Genomic DNA, 27,281 nt, shown 5'->3' with positions numbered 1-27,281 from the left:
TTAGTCTTTTGCCATTAAGTGTAAAGTGTGCTGTAGGGTTTTTGTAGCTGCTCTTCGTCCAGTTGAGAAGTTCTGTCTATTCTTAGTTTGCCGAGAGCTTTTATCATGAATGGATGATGAATTGTGTCATATGCTCTTTCTGAATCTATTGAGATGAACTTGTGGTTTCTCTTTTTGAGTTTGTTAAGATGCTAAATTACATTGATTGGTCTTGAATTTTAAATCAATCTTGCATTCTGGGATGAATTCCACTTGGCTATATGTGAAATATTTTATGTATGGCTGGAATTGATTTTCTAAAACTTTATTAAAGATCTTAATGTTTATATTTATGAGGAAATTCATCTGTAATTATTTTTCTTTGTAGTATTTTGTCTTGTTTTGGTATTATGGTAATATTTGGCTCATAAAATAAGATAGGAAGTATTCACTTCTTTTTTTTCCTGTGCATGTGTGCAAGAGAGAGAGAATGAGAGACAGAGAAAAACAGGAAAGGAGAGAGATGAGAAGCATTAATTCTTTGTTGCAGCACCATAGTTGTTCATTGATTGCTTTCTCAGATGTGCCTTGAATGGGGAGCTCCAGCTGAAACAATGACCTCTTGCTCAAGCCAGTGACCGTGGGCTCAAGCCAATGACCATGGGGTCATGTCTATGATCCCATGCTCAAGCCGGCAACCCCATGCTCAAGCTGGTGAGCCTGTTTTCAAGCCAGATGAGCCCATGCTCATGCCCTCAACCTCAGTGTTTTGAATCTGGGTCCTTATTGTCCCAGGCCAATGCTCTATCCACTATGCCATCGGCTGGCCAGGTCACTCCTTTTTTATTTTTATAAAAATGTTAGCCTACAATTTGCTTGGAAGAAGTCATTAGTGAATTCCTTAGGTCAAGAATTCTGTATATTCTTCATGTGAAGTTCTCAAGGTACAGATTCATTTTCTATATTGTAACTAAGGTTTTTCAGGTTATCTATTTCTTCTTGAATAAGTTTGATTGTGTCTTTCAAATAATTTTTCATATCATCAAAGTTGTCAAATTTATTTGTCAAATTAAAAATATTTATTATCAAGGACTGGATGAAGAAGATGGGGCACATATACACCATGGTATACTATTCAGCTAGGAGAAATGATGACATCGGATCACTTACAGTGGAATGGTGGAGTCTTGGTAGCATTGTGTGGGGTGAAATAAGCGAATCAGAAAAAAACAGGAACTGCAGGATTCCATACATTGGTGGGACATAAAAGCAAGACTAAAAGGCATGGACAGGAGTGTGGTGGTTACAGGGGGTGGGGGGAGGGAAGGAGGGAGAGGGGGAGGGGGAGGGGTACAGAGAGAACTGGATGGAGGGTGGGGGAGGACGATTTCTCTTCGGGTGATGGGTATGCAACAGAACTAAATGAAAAGATAACCTGGAAATGTTTTCTTTGAATGTATGTACCCTGATTTATTGATGTCACCCCATTAAAATAAAAATTTATTTATTAAAAAAATATTTATTATCTTTTCTAACAGCTGTGGGATCTGTAATAAAATTCTATCTTTCATTCCTGATGTCAGTGACATGTGTCTTTTCTCCTCTATTTTTCATCAGTCAGACTAGAGTTTTGTTCATCTTTTCAAAAACCAAATTTTGTTTTTATACTTTTCCTGTTTTAAATTTTATTAATTTACACAAATAAATATTTTTACAAAATATTTTATAATTTATACACACATACACGTATACTGATTATCTACTTGTTCTATTAATCATTGAGAAAAGAGTTTTGAACTTTACAACTGTAATTGTAGATTTGTTTATTTTTCTATTGAGTTTTATAAATTTTGCTTTATATATTTTAAAAGACTGTTATTAGGTACTATATTTAGGATTGCTATTACTTCTTGATGAGTTAACCCCTTTATTATTAAATCTCTCTCTCATCCTAGGTAATATTCTGTGTTCTAAAATCTGTTTTATTTAAAATAGACACTCCAACATTTTTTATTAGTATTTTTTTAATATATATAATTTTTTGTCTTTTTATTTTTTAACTTATTCATGTTTTTATATATAAAATAGGTTTCTTGTAGACAACATATAGTATTGCTTTTTAAAAATTTTATCTGAGGGCCTGACCTGTGGTGGCACAGTGGCTAAATCATCGGCCTGGAACCCGGAGGTTGCTGGTTCAAAACCCTGCACTTGTCTGGTCAAGGTGCATATGGGAGTTGATGCTTCCTGCCCCTCCCCCCTTTCTCTCTTTCTCTCCTCTCTAAAATGAATAAATAAAGAATAAAAAGAGAAGTTTAAAAAAATAAAATTCGAGGTGACGTCACGGAAATGGCACCGTGAGTAGCGCGTCCGACAGATCTCCCCAAAATCACAACAAATTTATCAACTAGAAACAGAAAAATTTATCCTCGGAGAATTCCGGAGTTCCACACAAACTGAAAGCGAAAGGACTGTTATCACTTGAATCTGAGAGATGAGGGTGTGGAGGAAGCTAACTACCGCAGGGACGTTCATTCAAGCCGCGGAGGGTGTTCGCCTGTGTGCTATCAACAAGACCACCCTCAGATGCCAATAAGAAAGAGGAAATCGAATATTATGGATACAAAAGAAAGAGAGGTAACACAAATAGATGTGGAAAAATCTATGGAGAAAAGACTTAACATATTGGAAGCCTTGGAGCTAAATGACAGAGAATTTAAAATAGAAATCTTAAAAATACTCAGAGATATACAAGAAAACACAGAAAGGCAATTTAGGGAGATCAGAAAGCAACTCAATGAACACAAAGAATATATTACCAAGGAAATTGAAACTATAAAAACAAATCAAACAGAAATGAAAAACTCAATTCACGAGCTGAAAAACGAGGTAACAAGCTTAGCTAACAGAACATCCCAGATAGAAGATAGGATTAGTGAAATAGAAGACAAACTACTTGAGGCACAACAGAGAGAAGAAGAAAGAGACTCAAAAATAATAAAAAACGAGAAAGCCCTACAGGAATTGTCTGACTTCATCAGAAAGAATAACATAAGAATAATAGGTATATCATAGGGAGAAGAGAAAGAAAATGGAATGGAGAATATACTCAAACAAATAATAGACGAGAACTTCCCAAACCTGTGGAAAGAACTAAAGCCTCAAATTCAAGAAGCAAACAGAACACCAAGTTTTCTTAACCCCAACAAACCCACTCCAAGGCACATAATAATAAAGATGACACAAACCAATGACAAAGAAAAAATTCTCAAGGCAGCCAGGGAAAAGAAGAGTACAACATATAAAGGAAGGCCTATTAGATTATCATCAGATTTCTCAGCAGAAACTCTACAAGCTAGAAGAGAGTGGACCCCAATATTTAAAGCCCTGAAAGAGAGGAACTTTCAGCCAAGAATACTATACCCATCAAAGCTATCCTTCAAGTACGAAGGAGATATAAAAACATTCACAAATACAGAAAAGATGAGAGAATTTATCAGCAGAAAGCCCCCACTCCAGGAAATACTAAAGGGGGTTTTCCAACCAGATTCAAAGAACAAAAGAAAACAACACCACAAGTAACAGCTCCACCAAGAACACAATAAAACCAAACTTAAACTGTGACAACAAAGGAAAAAAAGGGGGGAGAGGATGGAGATTAACAGTAGCAAAGGACGATGAAGTGCAGAAATACTCATAAGATAGGGTACTACAATGAATATGGTAGGTACGCTTTTCATTACTTAATGGTAACCACCCTTGAAAAAACCACCACAAAAACACTTGACTTAAAAAAGGTAGCAACGGAGGAAAGAAGTATGGAACACAAACAAACAAAAACAAATGATAGAAAAACAAAAGAGAAGAATCAAACAAGATACAAAACTAACAGAAAGCAATTTATAAAATGGCAGTAGGGAACCCACAAGTGTCAATAATTACACTAAATGTAAATGGATTAAATTTACCAATAAAAAGACACAGAGTACCAGAATGGATTAAAAAAGAAAATCCAACTACATGCTGCCTACAAGAAACACATCTAAGCAACAAGGATAAAAACATTCAAAGTGAAAGGCTGGAAAACAATACTCCAAGCAAATAACACCCAAAAAAAAGCAGGTGTAGCAATACTCATATCTAATAATGCTGACTACAAGACAGAAAAAGTACTCAGAGACAAAAATGGTCATTTCATAATGATTAAGGGGAAGTTGAATCAAAAAGACATAACAATCCTTAATATATATGCACCAAACCAAGGAGCACCAAAATATATAAGACAGCTACTTATTGACCTTAAAACAAAAACTAACAAAAATACAATCATACTTGGAGACCTCAATACACCGCTGACGGCTCTAGGTTGGTCATCCAAACAGAAAATCAATAAAGATATAGTGGCCTTAAACGAAATACTAGAACACCTGGATATGATAGACATCTACAGGACACTTCATCCCAAAGCGACAGAGTATACATTTTTCTCTAGTGTACATGGAACATTCTCAAGAATTGACCATATGTTGGGCCACAAAGACAATATCAGCAAATTTAGAAAAATTGAAATTGTACCAAGCATATTTTCTGATCATAAAGCCTTGAAACTAGAATTCAACTGCAAAAAAGAGGGGGAAAAACCCACAAAAATGTGGAAACTAAACAACATACTTCTAAAAAATGAATGGGTCAAAGAAGAAATAAGCGCAGAGATCAAAAGATATATACAGACAAATGAAAATGAAAATACGACATATCAGAATCTCTGGGATGCAGCAAAAGCAGTAATAAGAGGAAAGTTCATATCACTTCAGGCCTATATGAACAAACAAGAGAGAGCCCAAGTAAACCACTTAACTTCACACCTTAAGGAACTAGAAAAAGAAGAACAAAGACAACCCAAAACCAGCCGAAGAAAGGAGATAATAAAAATCAGAGCAGAAATAAATGAAATAGAGAACAGAAAAACTATAGAAAAAATCAATAAAACAAGGGGCTGGTTCTTTGAAAAGATCAACAAAATTGACAAACCCTTGGCAAGACTCACCAAGGAAAAAAGGCACAGGACTCAAATAAATAAAATCCAAAATGAAAGAGGAGAGATCACCACAGACATCATAGATATACAAAGAATTATTGTGGAATACTATGAAAAATTATATGCCACCAAATACAACAATCTAGAAGAAATGGATAAATTCCTAGAACAATACAACCTTCCTAGACTGAGTCATGAAGAAGCAGAAAGCCTAAACAGACCAATCAGTAGGGAGGAAATAGAAAAAACTATTAAAAACCTCCCCAAAAATAAAAGTCCAGGCCCAGACGGTTATACTAGTGAATTCTATCAAACATTCAAAGAAGACTTGGTTCCTATTCTACTCAAAGTCTTCCAAAAAATTGAAGAAGAAGCAATACTTCCAAACACATTTTATGAGGCCAACATAACCCTCATACCAAAACCTGGCAAGGATGGCACAAAGAAAGAAAACTACAGACCAATATCTCTAATGAATACAGATGCTAAAATACTAAACAAAATACTGGCAAACTGAATACAACAACATATTAAAAAAATAATACATAATGATCAAGTGGGATTCATCCCAGAATCTCAAGGATGGTTCAACATACGCAAAACGGTTAACGTAATACACCATATCAACAAAACAAAGAACAAAAACGACATGATCTTATCAATAGATGCAGAAAAGGCTTTTGATAAAATACAACACAATTTTATGTTTAAGACTCTCAACAAAATGGGTATAGAAGGAAAATATCTCAACATGATAAAGGCCATATATGATAAACCATCAGCCAACATCATATTAAACGGCATAAAACTGAGGACTTTCTACCTTAAATCAGGAACAAGACAGGGTTGTCCACTCTCTCCACTCTTATTTAACGTGGTGCTAGAAGTTCTGGCCAGAGCAATCAGACAAGACAAAGAAATAAAAGGCATCCATATCAGAAAAGAAGAAGTAAAGGTATCACTTTTTGCTGATGATATGATCCTATACATCGAAAACCCGAAGGACTCCACAAAAAGATTATTAGAAACAATAAACCAATACAGTAAGGTCGCAGGATACAAAATTAACATACAAAAGTCCATAGCCTTTCTATATGCCAACAATGAAATATTAGAAAACGAACTCAAAAAAATAATCCCCTTCACGATCGCAACAAAAAAAATAAAATACCTAGGAATAAACATAACAAAGAATGTAAAGGACCTATATAACGAAAACTACAAGGCATTATTAAGAGAAATAGAAAAAGACACAATGAGATGGAAAAATATTCCTTGTTCTTGGATAGGAAGAATAAATATAATTAAAATGGCCATATTACCCAAAGCAATATATAAATTTAATGCAATTCCCATCAAAATTCCTATGAGATTTTTTAAAGAAATGGAACAAAAAATCATCAGATTTATATGGAACTATAAAAAACCCCAAATAGCCAAAGCAATCCTAAGGAAAAAGAATGAAGCTGGGGGCATTACAATACCTGACTTTAAACTATATTATAGGGCCACGATAATCAAAACAGCATGGTATTGGCAGAAAAATAGACACTCAGACCAATGGAACAAAATAGAAAGCCCAGAAATAAAACCACATATATATGGTCAAATAATCTTTGATAAAGGGGCCAACAACACACAATGGAGAAAAGAAAGCCTCTTCAACAAATGGTGTTGGGAAAACTGGAAAGCCACATGCAAAAGAATGAAACTCGACTACAGCCTGTCCCCGTATACTAAAATTAATTCAAAATGGATCAAAGACCTAAATATAAGACCTGAAACAATAAAGTACATAGAAGAAGACATAGGTACTAAAATCATGGACCTGGGTTTTAAAGAACATTTTATGAACTTGACTCCAATGGCAAGAGAAGTGAAGGCAAAGATAAATGAATGGGACTACATCAGAATAAAAAGTTTTTGCTCAGCAAGAGAAACTGATATCAAAATAAACAGACAGCCAACTAAATGGGAAATGATATTTTCAAACAACAGCTCAGATAAGGGCCTAATTTCCAAAATTTACAAAGAACTCATAAAACTCAACAACAAACAAACAAACAATCCAATAAAAAAATGGGAAGAGGACATGAACAGACACTTCTCCCAGGAAGAAATACAAATGGCCAACAGATATATGAAAAGATGCTCAGCTTCATTAGTTATTAGAGAAATGCAAATCAAAACTACAATGAGATACCACCTCACCCCTGTTAGATTAGCTATTATCAACAAGACGGGTAATAGCAAATGTTGGAGAGGCTGCGGAGAAAAGGGAACTCTCATCCACTGTTGGTGGGACTGTAAAGTAGTACAACCATTATGGAGGAAAGTATGGTGGTTCCTCAAAAAACTGAAAATAGAACTACCTTATGACCCAGCAATCCCTCTACTGGGTATATACCCCAAAACCTCAGAAACATTGATACGTAAAGACACATGTAGCCCCATCTTCATTGCAGCACTGTTCACAGTGGCCAAGACATGGAAACAACCAAAAAGCCCTTCAATAGAAGACTGGATAAAGAAGATGTGGCACATATACACTATGGAATACTACTCAGCCATAAGAAATGATGACATCAGATCATTTACAGCAAAATGGTGGGATCTTGATAACATTATACGGAGTGAAATAAGTAAATCAGAAAAAAACAAGAACTACATGATTCCATACATTGGTGGAATATAAAAACGAGACTAAGAGACATGGACAAGAGTGTGGTGGTTACCAGGGGTGGGGGGAGGGAGGACATGGGAGGGAGGGAGGGAGAGAGTTAGGGGGAGGGGGAGGGGCACAGAGAACTAGATAGAGGGAGGCGGAGGACATTCTGACTTTGGGCGAGGGGTATGCAACATAATTTAATGGCAAAATAACCTAGACATGTTTTCTTTGAATATATGTACCCTGATTTATTAATGTCATCCCATTATCATTAATAAAAATTTATTAAAAAATAATAATAAAATTCTACCTGAGAATTTCTGTATTTTAATTTAAGTGTTTAATCATATAGATTTATTGCAATTATTTATTTGAGTTTAAAATTTCCATCTTTCTACTTTTTTCTATTTGTCTCATCTATTCTTTGTTCTTTTTATTGTTTCTCCCTGCCTACTTTTAGATTATTTTTTTTTCTTTTTATATATAATTTTATTTTTGTAATGGGGTGACATCAATAAATCAGGATACATATATTCAAAGATAACAAGTCCAGGTTATCTTGTCGTTCAATTATGTTGCATACCCACCACCCAAAGTCAGATTGTCCTCTGTCACCTTCTATCTTGTTTTCTTTGTGCCCCTCCCCACCCCCTATCCCTCTCCCATTCCCCCCTCCCCCCCCGTAACCACCACACTCTTATAAATGTCTCTTAGTTTCACTATTATGTCCCACCTACGTATGGAATAATACAGTTCCTGGTTTTTTCTGATTTACTTATTTCGCTTCGTATCATGTTATCAAGATCCCACCATTTTGCTGTAAATGTTCCGATGTCATCATTTCTTATGGCTGAGTAGTATTCCATAGTGTATATGTGCCACATCTTCTTTATCCAGTCATCTATTGATGGGCTTTTTGGTTGTTTCCATGTCCTGGCCACTGTGAACAATGCTGCAATAAACATGGGGCTACATGTGTCTTTATGTATCAATGTTTCTGAGTTTTTGGGATATATACCCAGTAGAGGGATTGCTGGGTCATAAGGTAGTTCTATTTTCAGTTTTTTGAGGAACCACCATACTTTCTTCCATAATGGTTGTACTACTTTACATTCCCACCAACAGTGGATGAGGGTTCCTTTTTCTCCACAGCCTCTCCAACATTTGCTGTTACCTGACTTGCTAATAACAGCTAATCGAACAGGTGTGAGGTGGTATCTCATTGCCGTTTTGATTTGCATTTCTCTAATAGCTAAAGAAGATGAGCATCTTTTCATATATCTGTTGGCCATTTGTATTTCTTCCTGGGAGAAGTGTCTATTCATATCCTCTTCCCATTTTTTTATTGGATTGTTTGTTTGTTTGTTGTTGAGTTTTATGAGTTCTTTGTATATTTTGGATATTAGGCCCTTATCTGAGCTGTCGTTTGAAAAAATCATTTCCCATTTAGTTGGCTTTCTGTTTATTTTGTTATCAGTTTCTCTTGCTGAGCAAAAACTTCTTAGTCTGATGTAGTCCCATTCATTAATTTTTGCCTTCACTTCTCTTGCCATTGGAGTCAAATTCATAAAATGCTCTTTAAAACCCAGGTCCCTGAGTTGAGTACCTATGTCTTCTTCTATGTACTTAATTGTTTCAGGTCTTAAGTTTAGATCTTTGATCCATTTTGAGTTAATTTTTGTACAGGGGGAGAGACTGTAGTCCAGTTTCATTCTTTTGCATGTGGCTTTCCAGTTTTCCCAGCACCATTTATTGAAGAGGCTTTCTTTTCTCCATTGTGTGTTGTTGGCCCCTTTATCAAAAATTATTTGACTATATATATGTGGTTTTATTTCTGGACTTTCTATTCTGTTCCATTGGTCTGAGTGTCTATTTTTCTGCCAATACCATGCTGTTTTGATTGTCGTGGCCCTATAATATAGTTTGAAGTCAGGTATTGAAATGCCCCCAGCTTCATTCTTTTTCTTTAGGATTGCTTTGGCTATTTGGGGTTTTTTATAGTTCCATATAAATCTGATGATTTTTTGCTCTATTTCTTTAAAAAATGTCATTGGAAGTTTGATGGGAATTGCATTAAATTTGTATATTGCTTTGGGTAATATAGCCATCTTGATTATATTTATTCTTCCTAGCCAAGAACAAGGTATATTCTTCCATCTCATTATATCTTTTTCGATTTCCCTTAACAATGGTTTATAGTTTTCATTATATAAGTCCTTTACATTCTTTGTTATGTTTATTCCTAAGTATTTTATTTTTTTTGTTGCAATCGTGAAGGGGATTGTTCTTTTGAGTTCCTTCTCAGTTGTTTCATTGTTGGCATATAGAAAGGCTATTGACTTCTGTATGTTAATTTTGTATCCTGCGACCTTACTGTATTGGCTTATTGTTTCTAGTAGTCTTTTTGTGGATTCTTTGGGGTTTTCGATGTATAGTATCATATCATCTGCAAAAAGTGATACCTTTACTTCTTCTTTTCCGATATGGATGCCTTTTATTTCTTTGTCTTGTCTGATTGCTCTGGCTAGAACCTCTAGTACCACATTAAATAAGAGTGGAGAGAGTGGACAACCCTGTCTTGTTCCTGATTTAAGGGGGAAAGCCTTCAGTTTAGTGCCATTTAATATGATGTTAGCTGATGGTTTATCATATATGGCCTTTATCATGTTGAGATATTTTCCTTCTATACCCATTTTTTTGAGAGTCTTAAACATAAAATTGTGTTGTATTTTATCGAAAGCCTTTTCTGCGTCTATTGATAAGATCATGTGGTTTTTGTTCTTTGTTTTGTTGATATGGTGTATTACATTAACCGTTTTACGTATGTTGAACCATCCTTGAGATTCTGGGATGAATCCCACTTGATCATGATGTATTATTTTTTTAATATGTTGTTGTATTCGATTTGCTAGTATTTTGTTTAGTATTTTAGCATCTGTATTCATTAGAGATATTGGTCTGTAGTTTTCTTTTTTTGTTCCATCCTTGCCTGGTTTTGGTATGAGGGTTATGTTGGCTTCGTAAAATGTGTTTGGAAGTATTGCTTCTTCTTCAATTTTTTGGAAGACTTTGAGTAGAATAGGAACCAAGTCTTCTTTGAATGTTTGATAAAATTCGCTGGTATAGCCGTCAGGGCCTGGACTTTTATTTTTGGGGAGGTTTTTAATGGTTTTTTCTATTTCTTCTCTACTAATAGGTCTGTTTAGGCTTTCTGCTTCTTCTTGACTCAGTCTAGGAAGGTTGTATTTTTCTAGGAATTTATCCATTTCTTCTAGGTTGTTGAATTTAGTGGCATAAAGTTTTTCATAGTATTCTACAATAATTCTTTGTATATCTACGGTGTCCGTGGTGATTTCTCCTCTTTCATTTTGGATTTTGTTTATATGAGTTCTTTCTCTTTTTTCCTTGGTAAGTCTTGCCAAGGGTTTGTCAATTTTGTTGATCTTTTCAAAGAACCAGCTCCTTGTTCTATTAATTTTTTCTATAGTTTTTCTGTTCTCTAATTCATTTATTTCTGCTCTGATTTTTATTATCTCCTTTCTTCGGCTGGTTTTGGGTTGTCTTTGTTATTCTTTTTCTAGTTCCTTAAGGTGGGAAGTTAAGTGGTTCACTTGGGCTCTCTCTTGTTTGTTCATATATGCCTGAAGTGATATGAACTTCCCTCTTATCACTGCTTTTGCTGCATCCCATAGATTCTGATATGTCGTATTGACATTTTCATTAGTCTGTATATATCTTTTGATCTCTGCACTTATTTCTTCTTTGACCCATTCATTTTTTAAAAGTATGTTGTTTAGTTTCCACATTTTTGTGGGATTTTTTCCCTCTTTTTTGCAGTTGAATTCTAGTTTCAAGGCTTTATGATCGGAAAATATGCTTGGTACAACTTCAATTTTTCTGAATTTGCTGATGTTGTTTTTGTGGCCCAACATATGGTCAATTCTTGAGAATGATCCATGTACACTGGAGAAAAATGTATACTCAGTCACTTTGGGATGAAATGTCCTGTAGATGTCTATCATATCCAGGTGCTCTAGTGTTTTGTTTAAGGCCACTATGTCTTTGTTGATTCTCTGTTTGGATGACCGATCTAGAGCCGTCAGCGGTGTATTGAGGTCTCCAAGTATGATTGTGTTTTTGTCAGTTTTTGTTTTAAGATCAATAAGTAGCTGTCTTATATATTTTGGTGCTCCTTGGTTTGGTGCATATATATATTAAGAATTGTTATGTCTTCTTGATTCAGTGTCCCCTTAGCCATTATGAAATGGCCATTTTTGTCTCTGAGTACTTTTCCTGTCTTGTAGTCAGCATTATCCGATATGAGTATTGCTACACCTGCTTTTTTTTGGATGTTATTTGCTTGGAGTATTGTTTTCCAGCCTTTCACTTTGAATTTGTTTTTATCCTTGTTACTTAGATGAGTTTCCTGTAGGCAGCATACAGTTGGATTTTCTTTTTTAATCCATTCTGCTACTCTGTGCCTTTTTATTGGTGAGTTTAATCCGTTTACATTTAGTGTAATTATTGATACTTGTGGGTTCCCTATTGCCATTTTATATCTTGCTTTCTGTTAGTTTTGTGTCTTGTTTGATCCTTCTCTTTTGTTTTTCTATCTTTTGTTTTTATTTGGTTGTATTCCATACATCTTTCCACTGTTGCTATCTTTTTTATCTCATGTGCTTCTGTGGTGGTTTTTTCAATGGTGGTTACCTTTGAATAATGAAAAGGGTCCCTACCCTGTTCATTGTAGCAAACTATTTTGTGAGTACTTTTGCACTCCATCGTCCTTTGCTACTGTTAATCTCCATCTTCTCCCCCTCTTTCTTTTTGTTGTCACAGTTTAAATTTGGTTTTATTGTGTTCTTCTTGGAGCTGTTACTTGTGGCTCTGTTTTTTTTTGTTCTTTGTATCTGATTGGAGAACCCCCTTTAGTAATTCCTGGAGTGGGGGTTTTCTGATGATAAATTCCCTCATCTTTTCTGTATCTGTGAATGTTTTTATTTCTCCTTCATATTTGAAGGATAGCTTTGATGGGTATAGTATTCGTGGCTGAAAGTTCCTCTCTTTCAGGACTTTAAATATTGGGGTCCATTCTCTTCTAGCTTGTAGAGTTTCTGCTGAGAAATCTGATGATAATCTAATGGGCCTTCCTTTAAATGTTGTATTCTTCTTTTCCCTGGCTGCCTTGAGAATTTTTTCTTTGCTGTTGGTTTGTGTCAATTTCATTATGATATGCCTTGGAGTAGGTTTGTTGGGGTTAAGAAAACTTGGAGTTCTGTTTGCTTCTTGAACTTGAGGCTTTAGTTCTTTCCACAGGCTTGGGAAGTTCTCATCTATTATTTGTTTGAGTATGTTCTCCATTCCATTTTCTCTCTCTTCTCCCTCTGATATACCTATTATTCTTATGTTATTCTTTTTGATGGAGTCAGATAATTCTTGTAGGGCTATCTCATTTTTTTAAATTTTTGAGTCTCTTTCTTCTTCTCTCTGTTGTGCCTCAAGTTGCTTGTCTTCTATTTTACTAATCCTCTCTTCTATCTGACCTGTTCTATTAGCTAAGCTTGTTACTTCGTTTTTCAGCTCGTGAATTGAGTTTTTCATCTCTGTTTGATTTGTTTTTATAGTTTCAATTTCCTTGGACATATATTCTTTGTGTTCATTGAGTTGTTTTCTGAGCTCCCTAAATTGCCTTTCTGTGTTTTCTTGTATATCTCGGAGGATTTTTAGGATTTCTATCTTGAATTCTCTGTCATTTAGCTCCAAGGTTTCCAATATATTAAATTTTTTCTCCATAGATTTTTCCTCATCTAGCTGTGTTACCTCTCTTTCTTTTGTATCCATGATGTTCGATTTTCTCTTCCTTAATGGCATCTGAGGGTGGTTTTGTTGATAGTATTAATGAGATTTAATAAAGAATAAAAAGTTTAAAAAAATAATAAAAAAAATCGAAAAAAGTTGTTTTTTTTTAAAAAAATTAATAATGTAATAAAGAAAAAAAAATAAAATAAAAATTAAAAAAAAAAAAAAAAAAAAAAAAGGAAATTATTCCCCCCCTCCTTTTTTTCTCTCCTCTCCTCTCCCCTCTTTCTTGATAAAATCTTGTGGTGGACTGTGAATTATAACAAACAATGCCTGTGATGGAGGGCCTGAATTGGGGAAAAGTAATAAAGGGGCAAAAAAAAAAAAAAAAAAAAAAAAAAAAAAAGAAAAAAGAAGAAAAAAAAAAAAAGAGCGTATGGACCCACAAAAAGCAAATAAGGAAAAAATTTGGGTCAAGAATAAAATGATTTGCTTTTAGGTGTTGGTTGTCTAAGAGTTATGATGAGAGGATTAAGAGGAAAACGGGGGGACAAATTAAAAAATTACTATTGTATTTAGTGGAACAAGAACTAGATAATATGGAGAGCCAGGGATGGGAGCACTGCTAGTGAGTTAAAAAGGTGAAGTAAAAACCCCCCAGAATGCCACAAACATAAGTTTGAGTCCCAGATAAGATAATTTGTTTGTTATTGAGGTTTGAGTGAGAGGAGATGTAAAGGAGAAAGGAAGAAACTAATATAGAGGGAGAAAAGAAAGAGAGAGAGAGAAAAAAAAGAGGGAACCACTAAAAGAAGAAAAAAGAAAGGAGAGAGAGAGAGAGAGTTAAGGGTTTTGGAGTGCAACCCTCATAGAGAGAAAGGAAGAGAAGAGAAAAGATAATGGGAGATGTAACACTTATGGGTAGTGTAGTTCAAGGAGAGGAGAGAGTAAGACCGGTAGAGAGTTAATCGGCCAAATTGGAGGAGGAAAAAAAAAGTATCAAGAATGAAGATAAGAGAAACAAACGAACAAATATAATAAAATGGGATAGGTTATAAAGTCTGCAGATTATTCTTGATTTTGAGAGGTTATCTTCTTGCTTTTTCTTTTCTCTCCCTCTTCCTGGTCGGTGACTCTGTACCCCGGGTTTTGCCCCTTTGCCACGCTCAGGTGGAGGTTTGCAGTTGATAAGTCTCTATGGCAATGTCATGTATTGTGCTTTAGTCTTGTTGGCAGTCTAGGCTATTAGCATTTATAGGCTCCGACAGTGAGAGAGTCCGTGTTTCTAGAGCCTTTCTCCTAGTCTTTCCTTCCTCAATTAGTAGCCTGATAATCCAGCTATGGGGTTGCTGCTGCCTCTGCCTGGATAGTAAGAGGCTCAAAGAGCTGGCAACTCCCCACTCTATTTCCACTCAGCACAGGGCTCTGGGTAAGGCTCAGTCAGTCAGAGCTGCTAGCATAATCAGGTGGGCTTTCCGGCCATTCAAAGACCTCTGGCTCTGCCACTCTGTCCGGTAACACAAGCGCGTGTCCACTTCCGGGGCGCTTGGAGGAAACGCTCACTCACTGGCTGCGCGCGCAGACCAGGATATCCGGCCAGCAGTCTCACGCTCTGAGTGAAACCCCCAACCGCAGGGAAAAGTTGCAGCGATGGAATTGAGTCTCGCTCCGTCCCCGTGCGCGGCTTTTGCAAGGCGCTGGGGCGGCCCGAGATTCCGCTTTGGCCCACACAAAGGCCCCTGACTCTGCTCCTCTGTGCGATAACACGGGTACGCACTGCCGAGGCACTCGGAGGAATCGCTCACTCCTTATCTGCGCGCGCAAACCAGGATATGAGGCCGGCCGCGTTTCCCTCTGAGTGAAACACCCTCAGGCACGGAAAATCTCCACCGTTGGAATTAGTTCTCACTCCCTCCCGTGCGTGGCTTTCCCAGGGCGCTGGGGCTGCCCAGAGACTCTGCCCTCGGCCCACAGAAAGGCCTCTGACCCTGCCTCTCCGTGAGGCAACACGGGCACTGACTCCCGGGGCCTAGGAAGAAATCTCTCGCCCACTAACTGCGCACCAGCCAGGAGACCGGGTAAAATGGCCGCGCCGCTTGTCTTTCTTTGTTTGGGTTTGGCGCGAGTGTTAGCTTGTATTGCCCGGATTGCCACAGGATCAGATTTTCCTCGGCTTGGATCTCCGTGCCACAGCCTGGTTCGGCCGTTTGTATTCACCCCCTTTGCCCGCCTCAGTTTCTATATTCACAGTTACCAGAGAAAGCCGCCCTGTTTAGGTTAGTGAGGAAGGCGGAGCATTTCTTACTCCCTAATTCCTTCGGGGTTTGGTTATATATTTAGCCAATTTTTCACTCAATCATACCTTTGGGTGTATTGCGAAGCATCTGGAAGCTCCAAGTATAGGTTTTTCTGTTTCTGGTTGAAGATCTTGTTGAGTTTTGGGGGAGATTTATCGGTATCGCTTCCTACCCCGCCATTACTCTCTTAGATTATTTTTTATGTTTCTATTGTAGCTTTACTTTTTACTTACTAGATATAGTTTGTCATTTTATTGTTTTTAAAATTGGTTTTAGCACCTTTATCTGTTAGTCCTATCATGTTTGCTATTTCTTGGCTTGTTCTTTTATTAATTTTTCTTTTGTTATAGAACATAGTTTCTTGCTTTGTTTATTGCAATCTTTTACTGGATACTATATATTATGAATTTTACACTGTTGCTTGCTGAATTTTGTGGTTTTTAAAAAAATATTGTTGGATTTTTTTTCTGGTGCACAGTTCAATGATTGGAATCCACTTGCTTTTTTAATTTGTTTATAAGTTTTGTTAGGGCAGGTCCAGTGCAGATTTTAGGTCTAATTAAATCTCTTACTATGGTAATACTCTTTTGTGGATTCTGCCTGATGCCCCATATTAAAATGTCTTTCTCCTTGGACTGGGGTGAGGGGCACAGACCTGTGTGAACTTTGGTAATTGTTCTGTGTATTCAGTTCTGGTATTCTTCTTTTCAACTCTGGGTTTTTTTTCTTTTTTTGAGTGTAAAGATCAGTACTCAGCCAAAGACTGAAGAGGACCTTCCTGCAGATACCTGCAGCTCTCTCACTATGCAGTCCCCATGCCCCTAGTTCTCTATCCCCCACGTCTCAGCTGTCTTGGCCTCTCTGCACTCTCATCTCTGTCTCCTCAACTCAGGAGTACTGCTGGTCTCTGCTCAGCTTCTTCCCGGCCTTGAAGCCTGAAAATGGCTTCCATCAGTTGTTCTCAGTCCGTTTGCTCAGGGATCACATTTTCATACGACCTCATGTTTACTGTCTGAACACCAGTCATGAGTTTGTCCTTTGTTGTTGTTTAAGGCAGGAGGATACATTTGCTTTCTATTATTCCATCTATAAGCAAAATCCTGTCTCTTGTGTTATTTTCTCTGATCAAAGGTATTTTAAAGTTGGAAAATAACAACTTCAGAGGAAACTTAAAGGCAAATCCTTTATCTTTCATCTTTTTGCTTCCAAAAAGAATCTCCAGTGTAACCTATTTGCCTGCCGGCGCTCCGGGACTTTTTGACCTGTTTTAGTGACAAGTAATTGAATATAAAAGATGGGTTGGGTATATTTATTGCACACTGAGTTCTTCATGGACATGTGTGTTTGTCTGCATAATCATTCCACCACACAGCCTGTTGCTTCTGAGGACCTCACAGAGGTTGTTCATATTCTTTGGTTTGACTTGTTTGCATTTCTTTCTTAGAAGAATGAAGTTAGCATGTTCTCCCTGTGTCTCCATGAGGATTTTCTCTGAGTATCTGTCTGCTGCTACACTTGAGTGACAAGTACTACTGGTGATATCGGAAATATTCAGGAAATTAAGTTCTGAAAAATGTAAACTAAAGAACCCCTAAGGGTAAGGAGAAATGAAATGTCCCCTTGAGCAGGATAAATTAAAGCAGTAAGCTACAAACATTTTGTTCAGGTCTGACATTTATATTAAAAATCCATAAATTTAATTGGGCATGTTTTATATATCTATTTAATTTTAAAATTGTTTTTCTTTTTTTAAAATTCAGTTTTAGAAAGAGAGCAAGAGAGAGAAAGGGGGGAGGAGTAGGAAGCATCAACTCCCATATGCACTTTGACCGGGCAAGACTAGGGTTTTGAACCGGTGACCTCAGCGTTCTAGGTCAACGCTTTATCCACTGTGCCACCACAGGTCAGGCCTGCTTTATATTTTGAAGTAGTTCATTTTTTATATTCAGTGTCTGGATATACCACACACCCTGTTTGTCTACTGCCACCCAGTGAACTTCATGAATTGGCCTATGCAGGATCCACTACACTTTCTCCACGTCTGTCAGCCACATGTGAGATTAGACAGTCATTACTCTTCTCCTTCCATTCTTTTTTCTTCCATTCTAGCACTACAAAGAAACAGGAGCAAACAATGCATTACTGTTTTTTTCAGAAGTTGTCCATGCCTGTTCTGCTGGTTTCATGAATGAATATCTTCCCCATGGCAAGGCAATAAGCACCGTGTGCCGACCATGTCTGTAGGGTCTTTTGCATAGTCTTCAGAAACTGGGATGGTAATGGAAACCAAACAAAGGCACTGAGCATTTGTGACTTACGAAGTTAGATTAAGTTAGCTGAGAGTTTTTGAGTTTTCTTGAAACCATTAAGGATTGAGTAATTTCTGTTCATTACTTTTTCTTGTTGAGTCTTGTACAGACTTCGCTTCTAGCTCTTTCCCTCCATCCTTGGGCTGAATGGAGTGCTAAGAGGAGAAAAGGCATGAGGAGATGGGGGGAGTAGTCAGGTCTATGCTCCCTGTGTGGCTGAAACTGAGGACTGAGTCAAACTCTTTTTTTGCTGGCCATCCAAATGTTTTTGTGCGGGAGAGAAGAGCTGGAGTCGTTGCTTTCAATTTCCTAATGGAAAACAGAGACCCAGAGGGGTAAGTGATTAGTGTATGTTTACTGAAGTAGAGTTGAGACTTGGAGGAGAAGACAGCCCCTCTAATCCCACTGTTCTTACCATTGTGCTTCCTGTGTGGTCTACCGGCTCAGCTAAGTAACATCTGCTCTTTAAAAAAGTATGTATTTGCCTTTCTAAAGTGACTACATTTCATGAAGTGGATAAATCAATTTAAGATACTTGGTCAAATCAAAGAATGAGGAGCAATAAAGTCAGTCCTCAGAACACAGCTTTGGTTCACAACCACTTCCTGTTCTTCGTGGCCACTGCTATTTCTTGAACTTCTTCTCTTTGGGGAAAAAAAAATCTCAAAGTGCATTTATCCCAGGGTAATAAATAATAAATGCCTTTGCAAGCATTTGTTACCAAAATTCCATATGGAAAGAGTTAATCGTTCTTTCCCCAGCATTTTGAAGGTGTCCCTGAAAATTACATATACAATCTTCAGTGCAAAAATAAACTCCTGGGGTTGTACAGAATTATCCCACTAATGGGGCCTTAGAAACCTGAGAAGCAGCCTGTGCGGTGTTTTATGATTTAAAAAAAAAATCTTTTGTCATTTAGTGAAAGGCAACAATAGTTGCTAAATCCTAAAAAAAGACTCTTTGATTCAGGACTCTATACATGGCTAATCTTTTCCATGGTATTCAGTCCCATACCCCGTTTGCAATTAGTCAAGGTGTATGCTTCTGAATTCTTCAGGGTTGAAATACAACATCTGAGATCAGGTTGTTTCCACTTAGACTGAATGTCTTTGCTACTTTGTAAGTTTACTATAGGAGAAATATTTCTGATTGCCAGGCCAATCCAAAACTTCTAAAAAGAGGTCATTTTAAAATAAAGGTTATTATTATAACCTATAAAAAGATAGAATTTTGTTAGGATTAAGGGAAGGGCATGAAGCTTAGTTTTTTCTGGAGGCTAATTTCTATGATTTTGACAGTTCACATCAGTTATTAGACTCAAGAACATACAGGAAGTGTATGTATATTTTGCAGCTGAGGTGCCCAATCCAATAGCTATTAACCACCTCTAGCTGCTGAGTGCTTGCAACTGGGCTCATCCTAATTGGAAGGCAGCACTGCTTTAGACCTTTTTCTCTAGTGGTTGTTTACTTGTCATCAGAAAAAGCAGGTAGGTCAGGTGGGCCAGATGCAAACCACTTTTCGTGATGCGTGTTTGCAACAGGGACTGAGCTAAATAAGTATGTAGACCCTGAATTCTTTCAGTTTGGCCTTCTGGGTTTTGGTGAACTAGATAAATACCTCGACTTCTGTGATCCCTTGAGTTATCTCTGGGTCTTTACCCTTTCGACAGATCCTGTCCAATAGAAATATAATGTGAACCATATATGGAATTTAAAATTTTCCTGTGGCCATATTAAAAAAGGAAAAAGAGACAGTCGATCAAGTTAATTTTAGTGATAGATTTTATTTAACTCAACATATAAACATATTATCCTTTAAAAATGTAATCAATATAAAAATTATGAATGGGACCATTTCCTTTTTATTGGTGGTACCATATGTTTGAAATCTGGCATGTGTTTCAGACTCCCACACACCTCAAACGATACAAGCTACTTTCCCAGTATCAATAGACACATGTGGTGGCTGTCCACATTGGCATGCAGATGCTGGCTTCGGTCCTCAAATGAGCAAGAGGATGATCTAAACTGGGATCTAGGATAAGGACAAAACACATCATAGTTATGTTCAAGTTTATTACAGATCATATTAAACGTAAGTAGAGGCCTCTAAGAACTTCATAAGAAGCCTGAATTAATGTAGATCTCTAGAAACTTAACTGGCAGTAAAAAAGAAAAGAACTAGTATCACTGATCACCTAAAATGTAGTACCAGGAACTGTACTAGTTGATTTACATATATATTTCAATAAATCTTCACAATAACTCTACGGATGTTATTATTGGCCCACTGAGTTTAGTGAAACCAAGACACCAGGCGATCAGGAAGCCTGCCCAAAGAAATATAGTGATAAATCAATAGTTAAGCTGGGATTCTACCTGAGTCCACACTGCCTTACTAGTTGACGTGGCTTCATTCATCCTGAGATCTTAGGTCACCTTATACTCAACTAGATTTTACTTTAGGTTCGTTAAAAAGACTTGATCATGGAACCCTCTGATACAAGTCAAAAAACCATGCACACCACACAATTTCCCATTGCAGTTTTTATTTTCTAAGTTTTATGGCCTTTGTTATACATCCAGAAAAAAGATGCGAAGAAAAATAGAGATACTCTGTCTTGTAACTGGTAGATAGATATGGAGAGAAATAAACAGACTATATTCTGTGGGTGGGAAATACTCTCGACACAACTGCTTATAGCCAGCTGCTGTCTTTGGATGACATTGGGCAAGCTTGTCATTTGTCTTCCAATGTCTTCCTTGTCCTTTATCAATTAATCTTCTCATTGAAAAGTTTAAGAGTTTCTTGTGCATTTATTGGATGCTGAATCTCCTTCCAACTATATAGTAAAAGAACATAGAGTCTAGGAAAGCCAGTTCTGCAGTTTGATCCTGGTTTGTTTGCTAGGACCCTGAACCTGGCTTTCTTTCCTAAGGGGCTTGGTTTCTTGAGCCATTGTTAGGGCCGTTTTGCTAGTTGGAAATACCCAGGTAGGAAGTGTGAAGGCAACTGAGCATGGAGGATAGCTCTGTAGGTGAAAGCATGGTGACTGAGGACCTCTGGTCTTTGAAGGGCTTGGGGAGAAAACAGAACTGTTAGAGAGAAAACCTCAAATCGAACATATTCAAAATAACATACAAATGAGCACCAGGTCATTTTGCTATGGAAGGTCAGTACATCATTGTAAGTGATGAGCAGACATGCCCTAATTAGTTCAAGATCTTCAAAGGACAGCACACGTTATAAAGCCACAACCTAACCCTGCAGGCTGTTTTACTAATTCAGAGAGCAACTTTACCCAAAGTGCCTTCCCTGTACTTCCCTAAAAATTCAAAGGATGCAGAGATTAAAAGCTCTGGTTACATTTGGAAATTAAACGTAAAGGAATGATTTGACTTTGGGTGATGGGCACGCAACACAATACACAGTTCAAATGCTGTGGAAATGTTTACCTGAAACCTATGTACGCTTACTGATCAATGTCACCCCATTAAATTTAATTTTCTAAATAAAATTAAAAAATCTAAAAGAATGCAAACTCTTTTTCTTGGTTTCAGAAAGCCTGTCTGAATCATATGGGTCAGGCTGAACTCATTTCTGTAGAGATGAATAAACTCTTTTTAGACTTTTCTAGATATGAAAGACTACAAAATACAAAATTTGGTATGTTTTCTGAAGATAGCTAGCAGGCTTCACTCTGAGATGGTGGAAAAGAACCTTATAACGTGCCACATCCATATTTTCTTTATGTTTAAAAATTGAAAGGGAATAATCAAAACATGGTTAAAGATTAATGTGACCAGGATTGCTAAAACCATGTAGCAGGACATGTTCTAGATGTGGCCATTGTTTTGTATTGCTAAGTCCTTGCTGCTTTTGTAAATATCTTCTTTCATAAGAAAAAGTAAATGCCCAGACAGAATGACCCCCAATTCAAACCAAATTGCCATGGTGTTTTGGTGTGTAAATGGAATTAGATTCTTTACAGCAGTGGTTTTTAGTCACGTGCATGGGGTAAGATTGATTGTCAAATTTGGGGAAGGGAAAGAATTTCCCTCTGGGGTGCAGTGGCAATTATTTTTCAGTTGTTTTTGCCTTGCCCCCGAGCATGAAGGCAATATCATTTTTAGGATCAGGTGAGTTTATCCAACATGATCAATTTCCTGTGATTGTCCGCTGTTGTCACGGCAGAAGGGAAGGCGGCTCTCCTTGATCACTTTGACATTAAAAGCTGTCATTTGGAAATTGACCAGGACATAAACTCTGAGCCCCTAATGACAACCACAAAAAAAGATCAAGAGACTAATGAAATCGTGGAGAGAGTCAGATAGTACTAAGTGGGTTACCCTTCACTTGTGCTTGTCTTGTTTCCTCTAATGAGGCACAGCATTGAGTAACTGGTGTCAAGTCCTAATGCATCATGTCTCTAGAGTGTTCTGCTAGGACCTGAAAAGTAACGTGATGTGGCAGACACTGTGGAAGATAATGAGTCAAATTCTCCGTACTGCAGAACATCACCGATTGCTGGATGGGAGTCTCAGGTGCTGAAGACGTCTGCTGTTCACCGTGTGTAGGGGCAAACGCGCTCGTAGGCACATCCACACAGAGAGCTGTATTTGACAATTTCTTGAGTTTTCTGGGAGCTGGGCTAAATCTCATAGGTTAAATGGTCCCCTCACTGATTCCACAAGCTCTTTATCTGCCCCCTGAAGTTTTACTCTTTGGTTCTATTTCTGTCCTCCTGACATTTCTACTTACTAGTACCATCTTTCTTTTTTCCAAGTTAATTCAAACCAATAAACATTTGTTTAGAATTTATTAGGGGGGGGGCCCAATTTTTGTCCATGGTCCTATTCTCAAGCCTGTGAAGTTCACTTTCCATAGGCAACCAGAGTGACCTATAAAAACATAAGTAAAGAGGATGTTGGTCCCGCTATTAAAATCGCCTAAAAATCTCCCAAACTTTTTCCCTTCACTTAAAGGTCCTACATGATGCTGAGTCCCCTTCATATTCCAACCTTATGAAATCTTACTCTTCTGTCACTGAGGACACTCCAGCCACACTTTTTCCTTCCCTTCCCTTCCCTTTCTGTTTCTTTCCTTTCCCCTTCCCTTTTCCCTCCCCTTCCCTCTTTTCCCTCCCCTCCCTTCTTTCTCTCCTCTCCTCTCCTCTCCTCTCCTCTCCTCTCCTCTCCTCTCCTCTCCTCTCCTCTCCTCTCCTCTCCTCTCCTCTCCTCTCCTCGCCTCTCCTCTCCTCGCCTCGCCTCGCCTCTCGTCCTCTCCTCTCCTCTCCTCTCCTCCCCTCCCCTCCCCTCCCCTCCCCTCCCCTCCCCTCCCCTCCCCTCCCCTCCCCTCCCCTCCCCTCTCCTCCCCTCTCCTCTCCTCTCCTCTCCTCTCCTCTCCTCTCCTCTCCTCTCCTCTCCTCTTTCTTTTTATTAAGTGAGAGGTGAGGAGGCAGAGACAGACTCCTACATGGATTGGGATTCATCCAGCAAGCCCCCTACTGGGCAATGCTTTGCCTACCTGGGCTGCTGCTCCGTTGCTCAGCAACTGAGCTATTTTAGCACCTGAGGTAAGGCCATGGAGCCATCCTCAGCACTCAGAGCCAAATTTTCTTAAAGCATTCGAACCATCGCTGTGAGAGGGATAAAGATAGAAGGTGGGAAAGGGGTGGAGAAGCAGATGGTCTCTTCTCCTGTGTGCCTGACTGGGAATTGAACCCAGGACTTCCACACGCTGGGCTGTTGTTCTAATGCTAACCCAACTGGCGAGGGCCAACACTCTTTTCTTACTGTCCCTTGACTACACCCACCTCATCCTTGTCTTGGTGTAGGAGAGTTTACAATCAAGGAGGTTAAGAGTATTTGAAGAAAGAGGGCATGGTCAACTGTGTTGAGAATTATTGAGAGTTTGAGTGCATTGGTTGAAAATCATGCACTAACTTTGGGAAGACAGATCACTAGAGACTCTGATGATAGCAATTTCTCTGGTGGGAGTGGAGGCTTCATTGTATTGGGTGTAGGAGAGAAAAAGAGGTGAGGAACAGGAGGACATCATTGGAGGAAAAGGAGGACATCATTGGAGTCAACTCTTTCAAGTTGTTTTTCTGTAAAGGAGAGGATAAAAATGAAGCAGTAACTGGACAAGAATGTGTGATAAGAGATAGCAAACAGCATGTTTCTATAAGATGGGCTGCTTTAGAGTAGGGTCTCTGAGATGCAGGGAAGAAGTGGTTATTATCATAAACTCCTTCAGAAGGAGAGAGGGATGAGGAGAGTTTATTCCAATATCATGTACAATAAGAGTCTCCCTTAATAACAGAATATAGCAGGGAATATTGACATGGGTATGGGCAGGCTACCAGAATTGTTTTGGGGAAAAACCTTTCTGATAGCTTTTATTTTCTTAAAGAAGCATGAGGCAGAGTCAACAATTATGTGAGCAGAGATGGGAAGGGTTTACTGTATATTTGAACAGAAAGAATAGTGAAATCATCTTTTTGGAAAGTAAACTATTTCCTAGAAGAGTTGAGTTCTCATGGAGCATTTGTGATCATGAATTTAAAGAGGAAACAGGAATGTGTGTTCTTGCTGGTGAAATTTACCAGTTAGAAGCAGACCTGGAATAACCTAAGTGAGACCTGGGTTTGAGTTCTGACTCTGTTTCTCACAAGTTATTGGATTTTGGGGGGACAATTACTTAACCTTTCTCAATAATAGTTTCCTTATATATATAGAAACTGAGAATAATTTTCATTATTATTGTGATTATTTCTATCCAGAATTAACACTCAGAAACTTGCCTTTGGCATTTATTTTTAATGAATGCTAATTGTTGGAAACTTGAAGATATTAGGAGGAAAGTTCTAGAAGTGCACTGACAGACACTGTAATGTTCCCTAAGTCTTTGCACTCTAGAGATGACAAAACTAATATTTCCCAGAGGCACAGAAAATTAAGGCTGTCTTAGGTAATATGGTGGTCAAGGGTTTTCTCTTGTATGGAAGAACAGTCACAAAAATAAGTTTTTTTGTGAAAAAAAATAATCCAGTGTTTTACTACTAGTTCCATCCCTGAAATGACATCTCATTGGCCTCTTTTTGAATTGCTACCTAATTTGATCCTCTCTTCTGCACATGAATGGAAGAGGAGAATATAAGTGTGTAAAAAAAAATTTATGATGGCTCACTTAAAAGCAAGGGAATTGCAAAAAAAGAAAAGAAAAGAAAAAAGAAAGTGAAGAGAGTTTTCTTTTTTTGTGTGTGTGACAGAGTCAGAGAGAGGGACAGGTAGGGACAGAGAGACAAGAAGGGAGAGAGATGAGAAACATCAATTCTTTGTTGCGGCTTCTTAGTTGTTCATTGATTGCTTTCTCATATGTGCCTTGATCATGGGCCTTCAGCAGACTGAGTGATCCCTTGCTTGAGCCAGCGACCTTGTGCTTGAGCTGGTGAGTCTTGTTCAAACCAGATGAGCCCATGCTCAAGCTGGCAATCTCAGGGTCTTGAACCTGGGTCCTCTGCATTCCAGTTCGACACTCTGTCCACTGCGCCACCGCCTGGTCAGGTGAGAGTTTTCTTGAGATAAATATTGATTGAGCTACAAAGCAAGTTAGCCATGACTTTCCAGTAATTTTTCCCGCACTACTTCAAACATACACGTTTGTGTACTTAAAACCTGTACGGTTTGGCCAACCATGTCAACTCAATAAATTAAAAAATATACAGGGTTAGATTGATTAGTACCATCCCATATACCCATCACCCAAATTCAACAACTACTTTCCTCAATTGGGCCATATTAAAAAAAAGAAAGATATCATATTACTTTATTTAAAAATATCTTTGTATGGTTTTCTAAAAGATAAAGACTATTTTAGCCTGACCCGTGGTGGCACAGTGGATAAAGCGTTAACCTGGAATGCTGAAGTCGCTGGTTCGAAACCCTGGGCTTGCCTGGTCAAGGCACATATGGGAGTTGATGCTTCCTGCTCCTCCCCCTTCTCTCTCTCTCTCCTCTCTAAAAATGAATACAATAAAAATTTCAAAGCCCTGGCCGGTTGGCTCAGCGGTAGAGTGTCGGCCTAGCGTGCGGAGGACCCGGGTTCGATTCCCAGCCAGGGCACACAGGAGAAGCGCCCATTTGCTTCTCCACCCCTCCGCCGCGCTCTCCTCTCTGTCTCTCTCTTCCCCTCCCGCAGCCAAGGCTCCATTGGAGCAAAGATGGCCCGGGCGCTGGGGATGGCTCTGTGGCCTCTGCCTCAGGCGCTAGAGTGGCTCTGGGTGCAACATGGCGATGCCCAGGATGGGCAGAGCATTGCCCCCTGGTAGGCAGAGTGTCGCCCCATGGTGGGCGTGCCAGGTGGATCCCGGTTGGGCGCATGCGGGAGTCTGTCTGACTGTCTCTCCCTGTTTCCAGCTTCAGAAAAATGAAAAAACAAACAAACAAAAAAAGACTTAAAAAAAAAAAATTTCAAGACTACTTAAAAAAATGAAACCATAATAAATCTGGTTAGATAGCTCGGTTGGTTAGAGCATCATCTCAATACACAAAGGTTGTGGGTTCAATCCCTGGTCAGGGTATAAACAGGTACAGATTGATATTTCTGTCTGTCTGTCTCTGTCTCTTTAAAATAAATAAAAAATGAAGATATATATAAGTATAATAACATAATTTATACCTGAGAAATTTAACATTAATTCCTTAATGTTAGCAAATATACAGTCATTGTTCATGTTTTTGTCATATTTTTCTTAGTCTTTTTTTTTATGCTGTTACTTCCATTTCGAATTTAAGACTGTAGAATTTTTACTAAACTTCTTTTATCTACTCCCTTCTTTTGTCATTCTTTATGATAGAATTTTTTTATTTTTATTTTTTTGGTAAGATAGAGATGTTAAAATGGAGAGTTAAAACGAAATATGAGCAAGGACAGTTTACTCTAAATGCCATCTTTTGGGTAACATGAACTTTCTGGTGATGCAGAGCCTCATGAAATTAGTTTTGATAACTGAACCAGAGACTCTATGATGAGATGATAAAACTGCAAGAGAGGACCATTCATTATTGTCATAAGGAAAAAAATATATTTTAAGAGCCCTGGAAAGTTGTGTTGTAACTAATTCATAGTTTTGAAATATTCTGAATTTTTGGGTTGGAGAAAATAAATGAATTAATAAAAACAAA

This window comes from Saccopteryx leptura, chromosome 11 (genome assembly GCF_036850995.1).
Source record: "Saccopteryx leptura isolate mSacLep1 chromosome 11, mSacLep1_pri_phased_curated, whole genome shotgun sequence".
In the NCBI taxonomy this organism is placed as follows: domain Eukaryota; kingdom Metazoa; phylum Chordata; class Mammalia; order Chiroptera; family Emballonuridae; genus Saccopteryx; species Saccopteryx leptura.
Note: the sequence above shows the minus strand (reverse complement) of the source record.